Here is an 18,391-nt window from a genome sequence, read left to right on the forward strand (position 1 = left end):
ATTATGTAGCAGCAGAAAATCAGTTTTAAAGTAATAAACTTCAAAAATTTATATCTCCTAATCCAACCGTTAAACTTTAACCAAAATTTCCAGGATTTTTCTACACATCACATAGATTCGAGAAAAATTAATCCCATGCAATTGTGATCGTTAGATCATTCCCAAAAAGCGTCCAAAGCTGCTGCCAAAAAATAGATTATGCAGAATTTTGCCAAACCTCAACTTTCAAAATATTTCAACCAAAAATCAAACCAAAACCATACCAACTCCAATTTACCTCATAACTCACCCTTTGTGTCACAATCTACCATTCATACTAAATTTTTCATTCACCCTTCAATATCCTCAATCTCAATATCAAATATATAACACTATAATCATTCCTCCACCAACCACATTCACCAATCATCATTCTTTCACTATCCATCTTCATCAACAACCCATTCATGCTTTATACCAATAATCAACAATATACATTCATTCAAATTTAATATACATCATACCTCAACATCATTATTTAACAACATTTACAAAATCAATTCGTCAAGCATCATCAACCAACCAACATCAACAACCACTACAAATCCTCATCAATTCCAACAATTTATCACCAAACAATAACTAACATTAACCAACATCATAATACATCATTAGCACCAATAATCCTCAACCATCACCATCATCATACATATACCACAAACAACCACATATCCAATTCAATCCTATCCTATGGGCCACTAGCCTAAGTGTCCATAAACATTACATATTACATAAAGAAAACCGAAACCATACATTGGCCGATTCCCAAACGTACCATACATCAAAACGAAGCTACCAAGCTTGATCCAAAGCCTCAACCAACTCCAACAAACACCCAAAACTCAATCTAACATCATATATATATCAAAATCAAAACCTAAGATACACATAACAACTAAACACAAGGATTTAGTAAAACCTTACCTTGCCCAAAAAGATTAGGAGTAAAATCCAACAATTTCCCGCTACTAGAGATCACCTAGATAAGCAAAATCACAAAAACCACTCAAAAACCAAATCCCAAAAACGCAGAAACTTAGGGCTGGAAACTGGAGTATGAAGAGAGGAATTTTACCAGATTTATTTATATAGAAACGTAGAGCTTGACAAGAGCTTCACGTGGCCACAAACGGCTCGTCAATCGGAGCTCCGTAGCTCAAGTTACAAGCGAAAGAAGGTGAAGGTGAATAGTGTTCTTTCTTCTCCCTCTCCTCTCAACTCAGTAGCGCCCCCTTCTTCAAATGAGGGTGGAATGAGCTGAAAAGCTCATTTAATGAGGTTATATATGTTGGGCCTTGGACCCAACTTGGGCCCGATCCAACCGCGTAGCGTTTTTGGTTCATTTGGCCCACTTTGGGCCAAAACCTTTAAGATTAGTGCCCGATTTTCACTTCTAAATTATTTTTACCTTTTCTAAACAATAAATTCATTTTCAAAATATTATTTTTCTTAAAACACAGTACCGGACAGGTTTAAACCGGTTCAACCGGTTCAGCTACCGGTTCTCGGTCTTTCGCAGAAAATACCTTTTCTGCCTCAGAAAAATTCACTGAAACAAAATTTCACCTTTTTATTTTCAAATTAAAACTTCTAAATTTTGAATCCATCTCGGGCACTTAAAATTATTATCTTATCAAAATGGTTTACGTGAAAAACCCTGGTTCTTATATTCTCCTCTCCTAATAAAATTTTCGCCCTCGAAAATTCGAATTACGCTATATATTCTCCTCAAAGCGTTCTACCGTGTCAATGTCCCCTCTCGCCTTTCGCTGCGTCACTCTGATTATCGTCATCAGTAGTCCAAAAGTTTCCTTAAAACAAATACCGATTGTTGGAACATTTTCCAAAATCTCCAAAACAAGTTTATTCTAAACCAACTCATTGTGAAAGTTTTTTCAAAATGGTCAAAAATCATTTACTGAAAAGAAGATTACTTTAAATCACGATTTTCTTAAATAAAAACCTTTCAATTTGAATCCTTCTTGATAAGAGAATTCAGAAACCAAATCCACAATTGAACAAAATCAGAGACTCACTCTTCTTTTAAACCATAACATTTAAACCAAGAGTTCTGTCCATCTTGCAAAACCAAATTATTTAAACCAAAGTTCCGAACCAAATTTCAAAATCATTTTAACCTTTAAATTTTTTTTAACATGGTTCAAGACCATACCAGTTAAAAATTGAAAATTAGAATTAAAAACCGCAAAAGCATCCATCAATACCTCCCCTGCCACTAGTGCTTAGCCGCATCCATCCACTGATATGCCGCAAACTCCACGAACTGGTCCTCTTGAATATGTTGAGATCGAAACCCATAGACTAGGATAGCCATCCTCACTACCTCTCCATTAACGTGATCGACCTTATCCGTGAGTTGCCATTCGGGTTTCCTTTCCACACCAAACAATCGATATCAAGGTGATCAGTCTCAATATCTCAAGCTCAGTGCTTCGATTATCCCCAAAGGCATTCACAAATAAGCATGCTATGCATATCAAGTAGATGACCTAAATAGCATGAAAGAAAAATGACCCAGAGTGTGCAATGAAGCACAATCGGCCCACTCCTCAGGCTCACGAGGACGAACCGCTTTGATACCACTAAATGTAACACCCCAATTACCCTAACCCTTACCTCTAGCCATAAGGCAAATGTTAATCAAAGGTTACGATATTCTAAGGCTTATACATATTTATATAGAAGGAAATAATATATTCTAGAAGCCCGATGAAGGATTAAGCTCAAAAATAGGATTACAAAAGCGCGAAACGTTCACACGAAGCTAACGCACAAGACACAAGGTATAGATGTAAAAGAATGGAACATATATATAGATATAAAAGTATAATAATCATAGGAAACTAGCCGCAGCTTGCGGAGTTTAAGCTAACTAGAATATACAGACATACAGAGTTTTGGAGTTAAAAACAGCTTATACAACTATTCCCTCAAATAAGCCTCTAAGGCCATAAAGATAAATATACAAAAGATATGAGAGTAACTACCACAAGAAAATAGAAATAAACCAAAGAGGAACCATACTCCGCTCTGTCACCATACCCGCAATCTCACCGAGTTAGATTTGCAACCTGCGTCTGAAAAACAACAACAACATATGGTATGAGAACCGGAGGTTCTCGGTATGGTAACAGTGCCCAATAATGTAAGATGTAAGGCTCCGGAACACCGAAGGCAATCCTAGAACTTCACACCAAACTGATAATCAAGCTTAGAACAATTATAATTAACGTAAACCATAAACAACAAATAGGATTTTCTAAACTTAAAGGATTTCTAACTAGTACTAGTCACACCGCTGTATCCCACAGCCTTCGCCAACCTAACCTCCATGTGATCTCATCGCCACCACCTACCTAACTTCCTCAGCACTAGACAAACACAAGATAATGCAAGGAAGTAAACACAAATAGTTTTCATATACATCAAGTAATTCAAGAAGCAAGTAGGTATGTTATACAATTAGGCAAACTCAAGTAATCAAAGCAAACAAGCACATAAGAAATGCATATGATGAATGCCTGTCCTATTGCCTCGTGATATCATTTGTTGGTCTATGTATGCCAACCCGACACATCCTTTCGGATGTCGCCTTTCTGCCACTTCCGAGGATATAGCGTCTGGCACGCTTTTGTTCTGAGGATATAGTGCCTGGCACACTATCATTCCGAGGATATAGTGCCTGGTACACTCTTGCGATAGAAAAAGAAAACAACAACAACATATAATTCATCACAAATCATTCCAAGGATATAGTGCCTGGCTCACTATCCACATCCGCAAGTCCATCAACCTCAAATCATCATCATTTCTCATCTCAAATCACTTCTAATTATCAACTCTCAACATTCCAAGGATATAGTTCCTAGCACACTCTCTTTTAATCATTATCATTCCAACGATATAGTACCTGGCACACTGTCAACATTCATCATGATAATCATTCCATTAACATTCTTAAATATTTATATTTCTCAAACTCATCATAAGCAATTCCATTATGAACTCATCAGTTTCACCAATTTCTCACTTCGTTGTCAGTAATCACCAAGTTCACTACTCTTCCCTCTCTGTCAACCAAACTCATCCTCAATACACCAAAACATAAATCTCCGTTTGCTAACTTTTCAAAGATAAACCAAAATTAAGTCTCCTAGGACCCTTCCCATGTTTGATGCCCAAAAACAAGTCCAAGAATCTTAAAAAGGTATCACAGAAGCTTACAAGCTTGTTGGGAAGGTAAAATAGTTGAATAAAATAAAAAGGAAAACCATTTCTCTTGCAAAAACTGATTTTAAGTTTGAAATCTCTGCTCCAAGATAACAAGCTACCCTATTCTTACAAAATCCACCAAAAATCATACTTTCATTTGATGTATGTGAAATTTTCCATATATAAACTAGACTCGTAGAGCTTTAAATCAGTTAAAGTCTCATAGAAAAATCATTTTCTGGTGAGAGTTATACTGATTACAAGTTTACTTTCAAAAACTAGTTTTGCTGTCAAAATAGCTTAAAGCTCTATTTTTAAAACGAGCACAACTCCTTCTACAAAATTTATAATAGTCTAAAATTTTGACACAAACAAAAAATAGTCCAAGTCTCAATATCCTTTTGGTCCCACTCAAAATTATGGTCAGGAGTGGGAGATATAGGCTTGGAAAGTTGCTGGTTTGATTATGTAGCAGCAGAAAATCAGTTTTAAAGTAACAAACTTCAAAAATTTATATCTCCTAATCCAACCGTTAAACTTTAACCAAATTTCCAGGATTTTTCTAACATCACATAGATTCGAGAAAAATTAATCCCATGCAATTGTGATCATTAGATCATTCCCAAAAAGCGTCCAAAGCTGCTGCCAGAAAATAGATTATGCAGAATTTTGCCAAACCTCAACTTTCAAAATATTTCAACCAAAAATCAAACCAAAACCATACCAACTCCAACTTACCTCGTAACTGACCCTTTGTGTCACAATCTACCATTCATACTAACATTTTCATTCACCCTTCAATATCCTCAACCTCAATATCAAATATATAACACTATAATCATTCCTCCACCAACTACATTCACCAATCAACATTCTTTCACTATCCATCTTCATCAACAACCTCATCCATGCTTTATACCAATAATCAACAATATACATTCATTCAAATTCAATATACATCATACCTCAACATCATTATTTAACAATATTTACAAAATTAATTCGTCAAGCATCATCAACCAACCAACATCAACAACCACTACAAATCTTCATCAATTCCAACAATTTATCACCAAATAATAACTAACATTAACCAACATCATAATACATCATTAGCACCAATAATCCTCAACAACCACCATCATCATACATATACCACAAACAACCACATATCCAATTCAATCCTATCCTATGGGCTACTAGCCTAAGTTTCCATAAACATTACATATTACATAAAGAAAACCAAAACCATACCTTGGCCGATTCCCAAACGTATCAAACATCAAAACGAAGCTACCAAGCTTGATCCAAAGCCTCAACCAACTCCAACAAACACCCAAAACTCAATCTAACATCATATATATATCAAAATCAAAATCTAAGATACACATAACAACTAAACACAAGGGTTTAGTGAAACCTTACCTTGTCCAACAAGATTAGGGGTAAAATCTAACAATTATCCGCTACTAGAGATCACCTAAATAAGCAAAACCATAAAAACCACTCAAAAACCAAACCCCAAAAATGCAGAAACTTAGGGCTGGAAACTGAAGCACGAAAAGAAGGATCTTACCAGATTTATTTGAATAGAAATGTAGAGCTCAACAAGAGCTTCGCATGGCTGCAAATGGCTCATCAATCGAAGCTCCATAGCTCAAGTTACAAGCAAAAGAATGTGAGGGTGAATAGTATTCTTTCTTCTCCCTTTCCTCTCAACTCAGCAGTGCCCCCTTCTTCAAATGAGGGTGGAATGAGCTGAAAAGCTCATTTAATGAGCTTATATATGTTGTGCCTTGGACCCAACTTGGGCCCGATCCAACCGCGTAGCGTTTTTGGTTCGTTTGGCCCACTTTGAGCCAAAACCTTTAAGATTAGTGCCCAGTTTTCACTTCTAAATTATTTTTACCTTTTCAAAAAAAATACATTTTCAAAATATTATTTTTCTCAAAACACAGTACCGGACAGGCTTAAATCGGTTCAATCGGTTCGGTTGCCGGTTCTCGGTCTTTCACAGAAAATACCTTTTCTGACTCAGAAAAATTCACTGAAACCAAATTTTATCTTTTTATTTTCAAATTAAAACTTCTAAATTTTGAATCCATCTCGGGCACTTAAAATTATTATTTTATCAAAACGGTTTACGTGAAAAACCCTGGTTCTTACAAGCACGGAGTTGTTGGGCCAATAGAAGTAGGAAGGATTTGTCGCCAGTCTTGGTTGTGGGGCATGTAGTATATAGCTGCTCTGTTAAAAGGTGACTTTGAATGGTAGAACAAGATGCAACTATCGCCTTCTGTGTATCCATACTACATGCATATGCTTCATTCAGACTTCCTAAGTCAGCCAACAAATCATCCACTACATTAGGGGTCTAAGCATGAATGGAAGTGATTGGTATTTGTTTTTTCGACCGCTCACTCGAGGGAATTTTAGAATTTTAAAGGTAAACAAAAATGCAAAGAAAGTGTCAACATAATAAAAAAAAGAGATACCAGGAAGAGATACTAATAATCAGGCTAAATAAAATGTCATACCTTATCAGCGTTGGCATTAGGTGTAGGCTGGTCAGATATGGCAGCCATTAGATTTTCAGCGCTAGACACAATCAAGGAAATGGTAGGAACCGCAGTGACCTAAAGCAAGAAGTGAAATGATGACAAAGGTAATTAATGAGAGTAAAAATCAGTATGAGAGACATCATCATCATTTAAGCTCTTCAAGATAATGCTATTTTTAATATGGAGGATGTGAGAACATATAAAAATACCTGAGAGACAAGTTGACCACTGAGACTAAGAGCGTCGACATCATTATCTTCCGAAGAGGATTTACTCACTACTTTATCACTAAACGAGTTGCTCTCATTTTCCTTTTCATTTTTCTGAGAGACTACCGGTCCGTCAAGGTTGCCATCGGATGCATTTGATGTGTCATCCTTGTCATCACTATTTGAAGATGTTGACACTGCAATTGGTTCAAGTCTTCTCTTTACCTGGCGGCTTGAGTAATTAAAATTGAGTTTCTTTTTTCCTACAAGCCTACCAAAAGTTTTCCTCAAGGGAGGATTGGCATCAAGTGAGGTGGTCTTTTCCTCTATATAAAAAATATAATAATAATAATAATAATAAAATAAGTAAAATAGGTGTCATTCTTAGAAGGCATTATGCATGAAGGAAATAACATTAAACAGCATAGAGAAGAGCATAATTTTATGAATTCAATTGACAAATAATTTGGCTGTAATTACCTTTTTTTACGGTTGATGCTCTCCTTACTTGTTGCATTACAAGAGCAGTAGTCATCCTTTGACAACAGGTACTAAAAGTGACCTACATGGAAGAGTAATAGGTTTTCCACCAAGAGAAGAATGAGCATGTGGTTAACAGGCAAGGTTTAAAAGTGAATAGGTGGAATTTATTTCTCTGTGAAGCATTGTCCTTTTGAAAGTTCAACAGATCTTCTAGTGAAGTAGTTTTGATGTGCAAAGATTGAGACCCTTGAAGATGGTAAGATGACGGAATGGCCTGAGCTAACCCAAACTGTCTAGAAACGGCATTTGGAATGTAGACTATGGTTCTTAGGTCATCTTCACCTGAAAATCCAGCAAAAAGTAGTTGGGGAGTTAAGAATTGTGACCAAATACTGATACTTTCCTTTTGTGAAATCTTAGCTGGGGTAAGAGATTGCATCAACCATTTTGGACCAGTTTGACAATTAGCAAAAGGAGTTAAATTGATGTTGTGGTCTTTGATGCTTGAGCATCTTTCCTATCTTTTTTTAGTGAATTTGCATTTAAATTGTTGAGTTTAATCAAGAATTAATTATCTTTTAGCCACTAGGGATGCTACTTTGAGTCTTGTGCAATTCTATTTATTTTAGGTAGCATTCGGATGAATTTGATGGAGTTTCTGCAGAGAAAGAGAAGAAACCAAGGAGCTGACCAGCAAGGAGCGATGCATGCGCGTGCCTAACGCGTGCCTGATGCGTGCGCATGATTTGGAGCTTTCCATGGCGACGCGTGCGCGTACCTGACGTGAACGCGTGAAAAGCGAAATTGCATAGCGACACGTGCGCGTACCTGACGTGTAAGCATGACACGCGAAGAAGACCAACGACGCGTACGCGTGACTGACGCATACGCGTGACATGCGCGACATGCAGAATCTGTAGAAAACACTGGGGGCAAATTCAGGCCAAGTTTCGACCCAGTTTTTACCCCAAAAAGCACAGATCAGAGGCTGCAGAGTGAAGGAATCAAGTGGTCCCCATCCATCAATTGAAGACTTGGTGATTGCCATAATTAACTCTGATTTAAATTTAAATATTATTTTAAAATAGGAAAAGATATTATTTTAGTTTTAAAAGATAGATTTTAAATTAATTAGGATTTGATATAAAAGGGAATTCCAACAGGGGGATTCAAGCCCAACATTATTCCATTCAAACTACCAAAATACATTTTTATCAGAATCCTTATTTTCTCTCTGAACCATGAGCAACTAAACCTCCACTGTTAAGGTTAGGAGCTCTGTCTATTGTATGGATTGATTTTATTGTTTTTCTATTTTAATTCATGTTTTGATTTATATTTCAAGAATTGTTCTCGTTCTTTATTTTATGAATTTGGGTGGAACGGAAGTATGACCCTCTTTCTGATTGAGTTCTTGTATAACTTGAAAAAGCTCTTTACTTGAACAACAGCTTGAAAACAACTTCTCCTAAATTTCTAGTTTATCTGAATTTAACGGGATACATGACATATAATCCTTTTATATTTGGGTAATTAGAATTTCTGTGGCATATAACTAGAATTGAACTTCACCCCATAATTGGAATTAATTGACCAAGGAATTGGCTGTTGATGAATTTTAGAGGAGACTAGGAAGGTCTAAGGAATTAAGGTCTAGTCACATATAGTTTGCAATGAATTAAATCTTACATGATTAAAATAAATTAATAAGAAAAGTCAATCCAGAAAATAGATAACTCTGAAGTCTTAACTGTTTCTCCATATTTTCTTCCCAACTTATTTACTTGCCTTTCTTTAATATTCTTGCTATTGTTTAATGTCTTTGAACTCCCAAACATTATTTTCTGTTTGCCTAACAAAGTAAATCAATTAACCATTGTTGTTTAGTCCTTCAATCCTCGTGGGATCGACCCTCACTCACCTGAGGTATTACTTGGTACGTCCTGGTGCACTTGCCGGTTAGTTTGTGGTTAGAAATTTCACACCAAGTTTTTGGTGCCGTTGCCGGGGATTGATAGTGATTAACAACTATTAGTTATTTGATTGCTTAGATTAGGCATTTTAGTTTTAATTTTATTTAAATTTTACTTTAGTATATTTCAAAAAAATATATATTTTTTTTAAAAAAATAGCAATAATATTTTTCCTTAATTTCTAAATTTAACTTTGGTGTCACCTAGTTAATTTTTTTTTGTTTATTTTCCCTATTAATTTTCAAAATTTTCTATCTAATTTTAGTTATAAATTTCAAAATTTGTTTATTTATTTTATTTAGTATTTTTATTTTATTATTTTACATAGGTTACCTCACAGAGACTTCTCTGCACTCTGACGTAGAGAATTCCATCTTTTCTTGTCTTCTGTTTGTTTATGCGCAGGAACGGGGACAAGAAACCTCTGTTAGACTTTGATCCAAAACCTGAAAGGACTTGTAGGCGACGTTTACAACAAGCAAGACTCTACAAGGCTGTAGAATCCACTATGGATCACAATAATACTGTTAATGCCAATATGGCAAATCCGAATGGGGATGATCAACAAAGGAGAGTGCTTGGCTCTTACTCTACTCCTACTACAGATCTTTATGGAAAAAGCATTGTGGTGCCTCCTATAGCTGCGAACAACTTTGAGTTGAAGTCACAATTGGTCACCCTGGTGCAACAAAACTGCCAGTATCATGGTCTTCCCCACGAAGACCCAAATCAATTTATTTCTAACTTTCTGCAGATTTGTGATACTGTGAAGACAAATGGAGTGAACCCGGAGGTGTACAAACTCATGTTCTTCCCGTTTGCTCTGAGGGATGGAGCAAAGCTTTGGCTAGATTCCCGATCCAAGGAGAGTTTGGATACTTGGGACAAGGTTGCTACTGAGTTTCTTACTAAATTTTTCCCACCAAAGAAGCTGACTAAGCTTAGACTGGAGGTTCAGACCTTCAGGCAGAAGGATGGTGAAACTCTTTATGAAGCTTGGGAGAGGTACAAGCTACTGACTACGCAATGCCCTCCGGACATGTTCTCCAAATGGACCCAACTAGATATCTTTTATGAAGGATTGGGTGAAATGTCCAACATGTGCTTAGATAATTCTGCAGGTGGTTCATTGCAGAAGAAGAAGACACCGGAGGAGACTATTGAGCTGATTGAATTGGTTGCTAGCAACCAATATTTATACTCATCTAACAGGAATTCTGCAAACTCTGAGACTCCTCAGAAGAAGGGTGTTATGGAAGTAGAAACTTTTAATGCTCTTCTTGCTCAGAATAAGCTTATGTCTCAGCAAATAAGTCTACTTACTCAACAGATGGGTGGCATGCAAATCTCAGCTATCAACACCCAAAATCCACCTCAAGAGGTCTCTTATGACATGACAGGTAATTTTGTGCAAAATGATAATTATGGTTATGTTCAATCCTCTTCTGAACAGGTCAATTACATGGGGAGTGCTCCTAGAAACCCCAATAATGATCCCTATTCTCAAACCTACAATCAGGGGTGGAAAAATCACCCAAATTTTGGGTGGAGAAAACAACCTCAGAGGTCACAGAATTTTAATAATAATTCTCAGGGTAGTTTTCAACAAAAAAATTTTAATAACCACCAGTTTCAGTCATCTCAGCAAGCAACTTCTCAGCCCTAGCAGAACAATGACTTGGAAGCAATATTGGCAAGTTTCAGACAGGAAACCAGAGCATCCATCAATAACTTGGAGATTTAGATGGGTCAGCTAGCCACAAAAGTTAATAAATTGATCAGAGGACCACTAATAGCCTTCCTGGTAACACAATTCCAAATCTAAGAGAGGAATGCAAGGCTATCACCTTGATAAATGTACAAGTGGCAAGTATAGAAGCACAAGTTAATGAGGAGCCAGTTGAAAAAGAAGATTGCAAGATTATTCAATTGAGAAGTGGTAAAGTAGCTGGCTCTGAGACCAAGGTCAATGAACAGTTAGTTGAAAAAGAAGCTTCAGATGAGAAGAAGGAAGAAGTAGAGCACGTCCCTCCAAAGCGTGCAGACAACCCATTCCCAGACTCTCTTGACACTTATCCTACACTGCCAAAAGCTCCTGAGTACAAGCCTAAAATGTCATATCCTCAGAGACTTCAAAAGGAGACCAAGGACAAGCAGTTTTCAAAGTTCTTGGAAGTCTTCAGAAAGTTGCAAATCAATATTCCTTTTGCTGATGTTTTGGAGCAAATGCCTCTCTATGTCAAATTCAGGAAGGAGTTGTTGTCAAAGAAGAAGTCTTTAAAGGGAGATGAGACAGTGGTCCTGACTAAAGAATGCAGTGCCATCATTCAAAATAACTTGCCAAGGAAGATGCCGGATCCAGGGAGCTTCCAAATTCCATGCACCATTGGGAGCACAACCTTTGCGAAAGCATTATGTGATCTTGGAGCAAGCATCAACTTAATGCCTTTGTCTGTGATGAAGAAGCTGCAAATCCAAGAGGCACAACCCACAGGGATAGCATTACATATGGCAGATAAGTCTATGAAGCCTGCATACGAATTAGTGGAAAATATCTTGGTCAAAGTGGGTAAGTTCTTCCTCCTAGCAGATTTTGTGATTCTTGACACAGGGGAGGATGAGAATGCCTCTATAATCCTAGGAAGACCTTTCTTAGCCACTGAAAGAGCTCTCATTGATGTAGAAGTGGGTGAATTAATGCTCAGAGTGCATAATGAGCAACTGGTCTTTCATGTCTTCAAAGATATACATTCAGCAGGTAAAGAAGAGAGGTGCATGCAGACTGAGCTTATTGATCCAAACCTTCAAGAATCCCCTGATAATACACAGCAGAAATTGCAGCTCAAACCTCCTTTAGTGACAACTAATAAAATCCCTCCTGATATCAAACCTAAGTTTGGTGTCGGGAATGCATCATCCACTAAGGAGAAGGTTCCCAAAAAGAAGAAAATACCCAGGAGATGGAGAAACAAAAAGATCCCTACTGAAGGTTTCTCCCCAAGAATGAAGGTGGTGTTGACTAGAAATCCAGTATGGATTTATACAGTAAACAGAATCCTCTCTCTGGAGCATATTGAGCTAATGTATGGAGACACAGGAAAGAAGTTCAAAGTAAGGGGTGAAGAGCTGAGCCCCTATGATCCTCCTCCTTAGAAGAGCTGACCATCAAGCTAGTGACGGTAAAGAAGTACTTGTCGGGAGGCAACCCGATAATTTCATATCCTTAGTTATTTTTCGTAGTAGTAGTTTTCTTACTTGTTTGATTTTTTTTATTGAGTTTTTACTATTTTTCTGATCATGCAACTATTTTATAATAGGAACCGAACACTTCAGGCGACACACACACTCACATAAAAAAACGAGCATACGACGCGCAAGCGTCGCTGACGCGTACGCGTCATGTGTGTGCATGTGAAAAATTAAATTGGACAGAGAGTTTAGCAGGAGTGGGGCTGGAACCATGCTGGGCGCATAAGTCGCATCACGCGTACGCGTCCTTGACGCGTGCGCGTCGTTTGCGCAAATGGCCACCAACGCGTACGCGTGACCTTGAAAAATTGACGTAAATGGGTGCATGGCCGAAAGTTGTGATGGTGTGGGGCTAGAATGATGCTGGGAGTACAAGCCCCATCACGCGTATGCGTCCCTAACGCGTGCGCGTCCTTTCCTCAAATGGCCATCCACGCGTGCGCGTGCATGACGCACATGTGTCATCTAAAAATTTTGATTCCCAGGCCATGCGAACAGAGAGTTGCGCATGCGCGCGGCCGCCTTCGCGCGATTTGCACAAACCAAATCCACGCGTACGCGTGCCTTATGCGTACGCATCGCACGCGACGCCCAAATTAAACCCCTCAGTGCCTGAATTCAAATCATCCACCCCCTCAATCCTAATTCTCTCTTGTTCATTTATCCTTTTATTATTCTTTCATCTTACTATTTGTTTTTTTTTTTTCAGTTACTCATTGCTTGAGGACAAGCAAACCTTTAAGTTTGGTGTTGTCGCTACGCTTATGGCTTCTCTGTTTATTTTAATAGCACTAAAGGAAGATGAATGTTCTTCATGGAGGAATGAGATGGCCACCAGCATAACTGAGGTGGTTGAGTTCCCTTCATTCTATTTTTCTTCCATTCTTAGATTTTTATTTTCTGTTTTCTATTACTTTGATTGCCTGCATGATATTTTGTACTTTTAGTTCTTAGAAATAGTTTCATTCTGTTATTTGTCTCATGTACCGCTCACTAAACTTGAAATCTAAAAAGAAAAAGAAAAAGAAGTGGTATATTGCATGAGAAATTGAGTTTATATTGAAGAGTAGTCTTATTCACTTAAATCTGGTGGTATTTTCTGTGATTCTGAATGCATGATATGAATAGTGCATTTTTAAATTTGAATCAAAGAATGTTGATGTACAAGGAACAGGAATTTAGAGAAGTATTATGACTTCTCTGGAATAAATAAAAATTTAATCCTTGAAGCAAAAGAAACAGTGTATATATATATATATATATAAGCAAGGTCCAAGGCTCTGAGCATCAATGACTAGGGATGTCAGACATGATTAAAAGCTCAAAGAGTTGTTTCCCTAGTTACATGCTTGTGGTGTTCTTGTGTAAACTAATCCTTGAGACAAAACATTTAGAGTCGAGATCAATTTCAATTAGAAGAGTGTGTCAAAGGCTTTGAGCACCACTGTCTGGAAGTAGCTGAAAAAAAAAAATCAAAACTCCAAAAAGAGTTTCCCAGTTAAGTGCCTGTGGTGTTTCTGTGTCAAGTAAAGCTTGTGACAAAACTTTAAAGTCACGGCTAGGCTCAAGGTGCAAAGCACCAAAGAAAAGAAAAAAAATTACTGTGTTCAAGGGTTAGATTAAGCTACAAAAGATCAGAGAATTCATAATATTATCCAGATTCTAATTCCGAATGACACTGACATCCTTCTGATTCAAAGGAGAGTGAGATGCCAAAACTATTCAAGATTGCAGTTGTAAACCCCACTATAAGAAGAGACATGAGCTTAATTGAACTCTCACTCTCATGCAAATTCACATTCTAAGCCTATATTAATTTGGTTACTTAAGGACAAGCAACAAGTCAAGTTTGATGTTGTGATGCGTGAGCTTCTTTCCTATCTTTTCCTAGTGAATTTGCATTTAAATTGTTGAGTTTAATCAAGAATTAATTATCTTTTAGCCACTATGGATGCTACTTTGAGTCTTGTGCAATTCTGTTTATTTTAGGTAGCATTCGGATGAATTTGATGGAGTTTCTGCAGAGAAAGAGAAGAAACCAAGGAGCTGACCAGCAAGGCGCGACGCGTGCGTGTGCCTGACACGTGCGCGTGATTTGGAGCTTTCCATGGCGACGCGTGCGCGTACCTGACGCGTACGCATGAAAAGCGAAATTGCACAGCGACGCGGGCGCGCACCTGACGCGTACGCATGACACGTGAAGAAGACCAACGACGCGTACGCGTGACTGACGCGTACGTGTGACATGCGCGACATGCAGAATCTACAGAAAATACTGGGGGCGAATTCAGGCCAAGTTTCAACCCAGTTTTTAGCCCAAAAAGCGTAGATCAGAAGCTGCAGAGTGAAGGAATCAAGTGGTCCCCATCCATCAATTGAAGACTTGCTGATTGCCATAATTAATTCTGATTTAAATTTAAATATTATTTTAAAATAGGAAAAGATATTATTTTAGTTTTAGAAGATAGATTTTAAATTAATTAGGATTTGATATAAAAGGGGATTCCAACAGGGGGATTCAAGCCCAACATTATTCCATTCAAACTACCAAAATACATTTTTATCAGAATCCTTATTTTCTCTCTGAACCATGAGTAACTAAACATCTACTGTTAAGGTTAGGAGTTCTGTCTATTGTATGGATTGATTTTATTGTTTTTCTATTTTAATTCATGTTTTAATTTATATTTCAAGAATTGTTTTTGTTCTTTATTTTATGAATTTGGGTGGAACGGAAGTATGACCCTCTTTCTAATTAAGTTCTTGTATAACTTGGAAAAGCTCTTTACTTGAACAACAGTTTGAAAATAACTTCTCCTAAATTCCTAGTTTATCTGAATTTAACGGGATACGTGACATATAATCCTTTTATATTTGATTAATTAGGATTTCTGTGGCATATAACTAGAATTGAACTTCACCCCTAATTAGAATTAATTGACCAAGGAATTGGCTGTTGATGAATTTTAGAGGAGACTGGGAAGGTCTAAGGAATTAGGGTCTAGTCACATATAGTTTGCCATGAATTAAATCTTACATGATTAAAATAAATTAATAAGAAAAGTCAATCCAGAAAATAGATAACTCTGAAGCCTTAACTGTTTCTCCATATTTTATTCCCAACTTATTTACTTGCCTTTCTTTAATATTCTTGCTATTGTTTAATATCTTTGAAGTCCCAAACATTATTTTCTGTTTGCCTAACTAAGTAAATCAATTAACCATTGTTGTTTAGTCCTTCAATCCTCGTGGGATCGACCCTCACTCACCTGAGGTATTACTTGGTACGACCCGGTGCACTTGTCGGTTAGTTTGTGGTTAGAAATTCCGCACTAGTCTTTTTTTGGAAAATGATAGAAAGCACGGAAGAAGTGTTTCATTTTATCATGTGAGGCTATCAACTTATCGGGAAAAACTAAGTTGAGCAGATGGTGTCCTGCAATCACAGAATCTGTAGGACCTTTTTGGGTCAAACGCGGTTGTAGCTCTGACTCAAAAATAGCAGACAGCCACAATTGAAAGAACCAAACAAGACCGTCAACATTAGTAATTCTCTTCTTCTCCCTCCTAAGGTCCTTGATCCAATCCAGAGTGAGGTATAGTCGAGCTAGAAACAATTTGGCTAAACACAACTTCCTACCTTTGGCTAACATAATGGCCATTGGGAGATAAGTGACTTCAACTTGAATACTCCAGGCACAGAAAATAACACCGCTCAACCAATAGAAAAGAAAGGCTATGTGCTCATCATCAGAAACAGGTGCTTCATCTTGACCTCTGTTATTGAGAATGAAGCTCTGATAAGTGGTGGAAGAGATATCAATGGCATACTTAACTCCTGTGGTCGATTTGGTGGTAGTTAAAATTTTCTCTCTCAAAGGAGGTAGACCGGTTATAGCAGCTACATCCAGAAGAGTAGGCGTAATCATACCATATTGGGTGTGAAAAGTGTGAGAAGTCTCATCCCAGAAATACAAAGCACCTCCCATTAATCCTAAATTGACAATGTAAAAGCTTTTACTAAGCTGAATTAGATCGTATATTCCAATGCCTTTTGTAAGACCCAGAATCTTTGAAAAGTCTTTTTATGATCAAGTCTCAAATCATATGGTTATTTATAGCCTTAATTTCAGAAATTATTTTATTAAGGGTAATTAAGGGAAGTTTCGATTTATTGAATTTGAGATTAGTTATGATTATTATCCAATTTTATAATTATTGGATTATTTCCTATATTTGAATTATAAAGTTGATAGTTATGAAATAGGATTTTATACGATTTGGATTAGATAAATAATATTTTAAATATTACTATTGCTATTTTGGAAAAATGAAGAAAATAAGTATATTATTTCTAATTATTTGGTGGGACATTTTATTGAAAATAATTTGTAAAATTGATGAGCAAATAGTATTTCTATACAATATTATTGTTGGATTAGAATTTATTTCTAATTACTATATTATCCCTATTTTTAAGTGAAATTACCATAATGCCCTTAACCCTAATTTTACTCAAAAACCCTAACCCTAAAACCCTAACCCAATGACCCGGTTCCCTTCACCCACACTCAGCAGCAATAGCTACTGCCTCTCTACCCTAGACACCCATACGTAGAGGAAAATGGAAGAAAGAAAGAAATAGAGAGGGAAGGGAGAAACGGGATCCGTGGAAGGAGGAAGAGAAGAGGAGGGAGGAGGCTACGCCGGCGCGCTGGGCTTCACCACCGCCGTCGCGTCGTCGCCGCCCCTGCTAGCTGCCGCCATTTCACGAGAGAGAGAGAGAGAGAGCCATGTTAGGAAGGAGGAGACGCCGCCGAGGTGCCATTGTCGTTCCTTCGTCGCCGCCGCGACTGTTAGCCGAGCCGTCATCTCTAGCCTGTGCCGTTGCCAGTTGCGCGAGAGGGAGACGCGCCGTGAGGGAGAGTCGTCACGTTTCTGCCATCGCCGGTTCACACGCCGCCGCTGTGCTCCTTGCCGCAGCGCCACCACTGGAAGAGGAGGGCTCGCCAGTTCTGCCTCTTACTGACCGCCGCCATTCCGCCGTCGCCGTCAAGGGGTTCTGCCAAGAGAGAGAGGACCAGCGTGCGTGAAGAAGAAGGGGAGAGGTCCGAGGATGAGACGGTTTCCGTCATTGCTGTCTGCCTCTGTCACTACCGACCTGCTTCTCCGCGGTGCTTAGCTGGAGCTTCTGCTACTGTCGCCGAAGTTCAGAGGCCACCGGAACCACCGCCGGAGCTTCTGGCTGCTTTTGCCGTCGCCGAAAAAGTCTATCGGTAAGGGTCTTAAGTTGGTTCCCCTTTCCGTTGAGTTTCTGGAAACCTCACTGTCACTGCATATGGTTCAGGTCATCGCTGCCACTTGAGGTGGCTGCCGGGCTGCCGCCAAACCTGTTCAGAGACCGCCGCTGCTTCGGTTCAGCCGTTCCTTCTTCGGTTCGGTAAGCGCTTAGATTTGAAAGCCTTTTAGTTACCGTTCTGTTATCATACGCTGAGGTTTGTGGCGTTAATTGCTATAGGATTGAGTTTTGGTTGTTGTATGTTGCGATTCAAGTTGTTGAGACTGTTGCGAAAGTGGCTTGGAGCTGAGGTTTTGGTTGCCGTCAGTTCGGGTTGAGGCGGAAAGGACTTGATGAGGCGTTTGG

General features: G+C 38.1%; 1 non-coding gene across 1 annotated transcript; it reads right to left on the minus strand.

Annotated features, from left to right (window-relative positions):
* Positions 1 to 10,435: 10,435 nt before the first annotated feature.
* Positions 10,436 to 10,542, minus strand: LOC112746084 (small nucleolar RNA R71). The gene has a single exon (XR_003173983.1). It is a non-coding gene; the product is annotated as a small nucleolar RNA R71 (small nucleolar RNA).
* Between the last annotated feature and the right edge of the window lie 7,849 nt (positions 10,543 to 18,391).

Source organism: Arachis hypogaea, chromosome 14 (genome assembly GCF_003086295.3).
Source record: "Arachis hypogaea cultivar Tifrunner chromosome 14, arahy.Tifrunner.gnm2.J5K5, whole genome shotgun sequence".
Taxonomy (NCBI): Eukaryota; Viridiplantae; Streptophyta; class Magnoliopsida; order Fabales; family Fabaceae; genus Arachis; species Arachis hypogaea.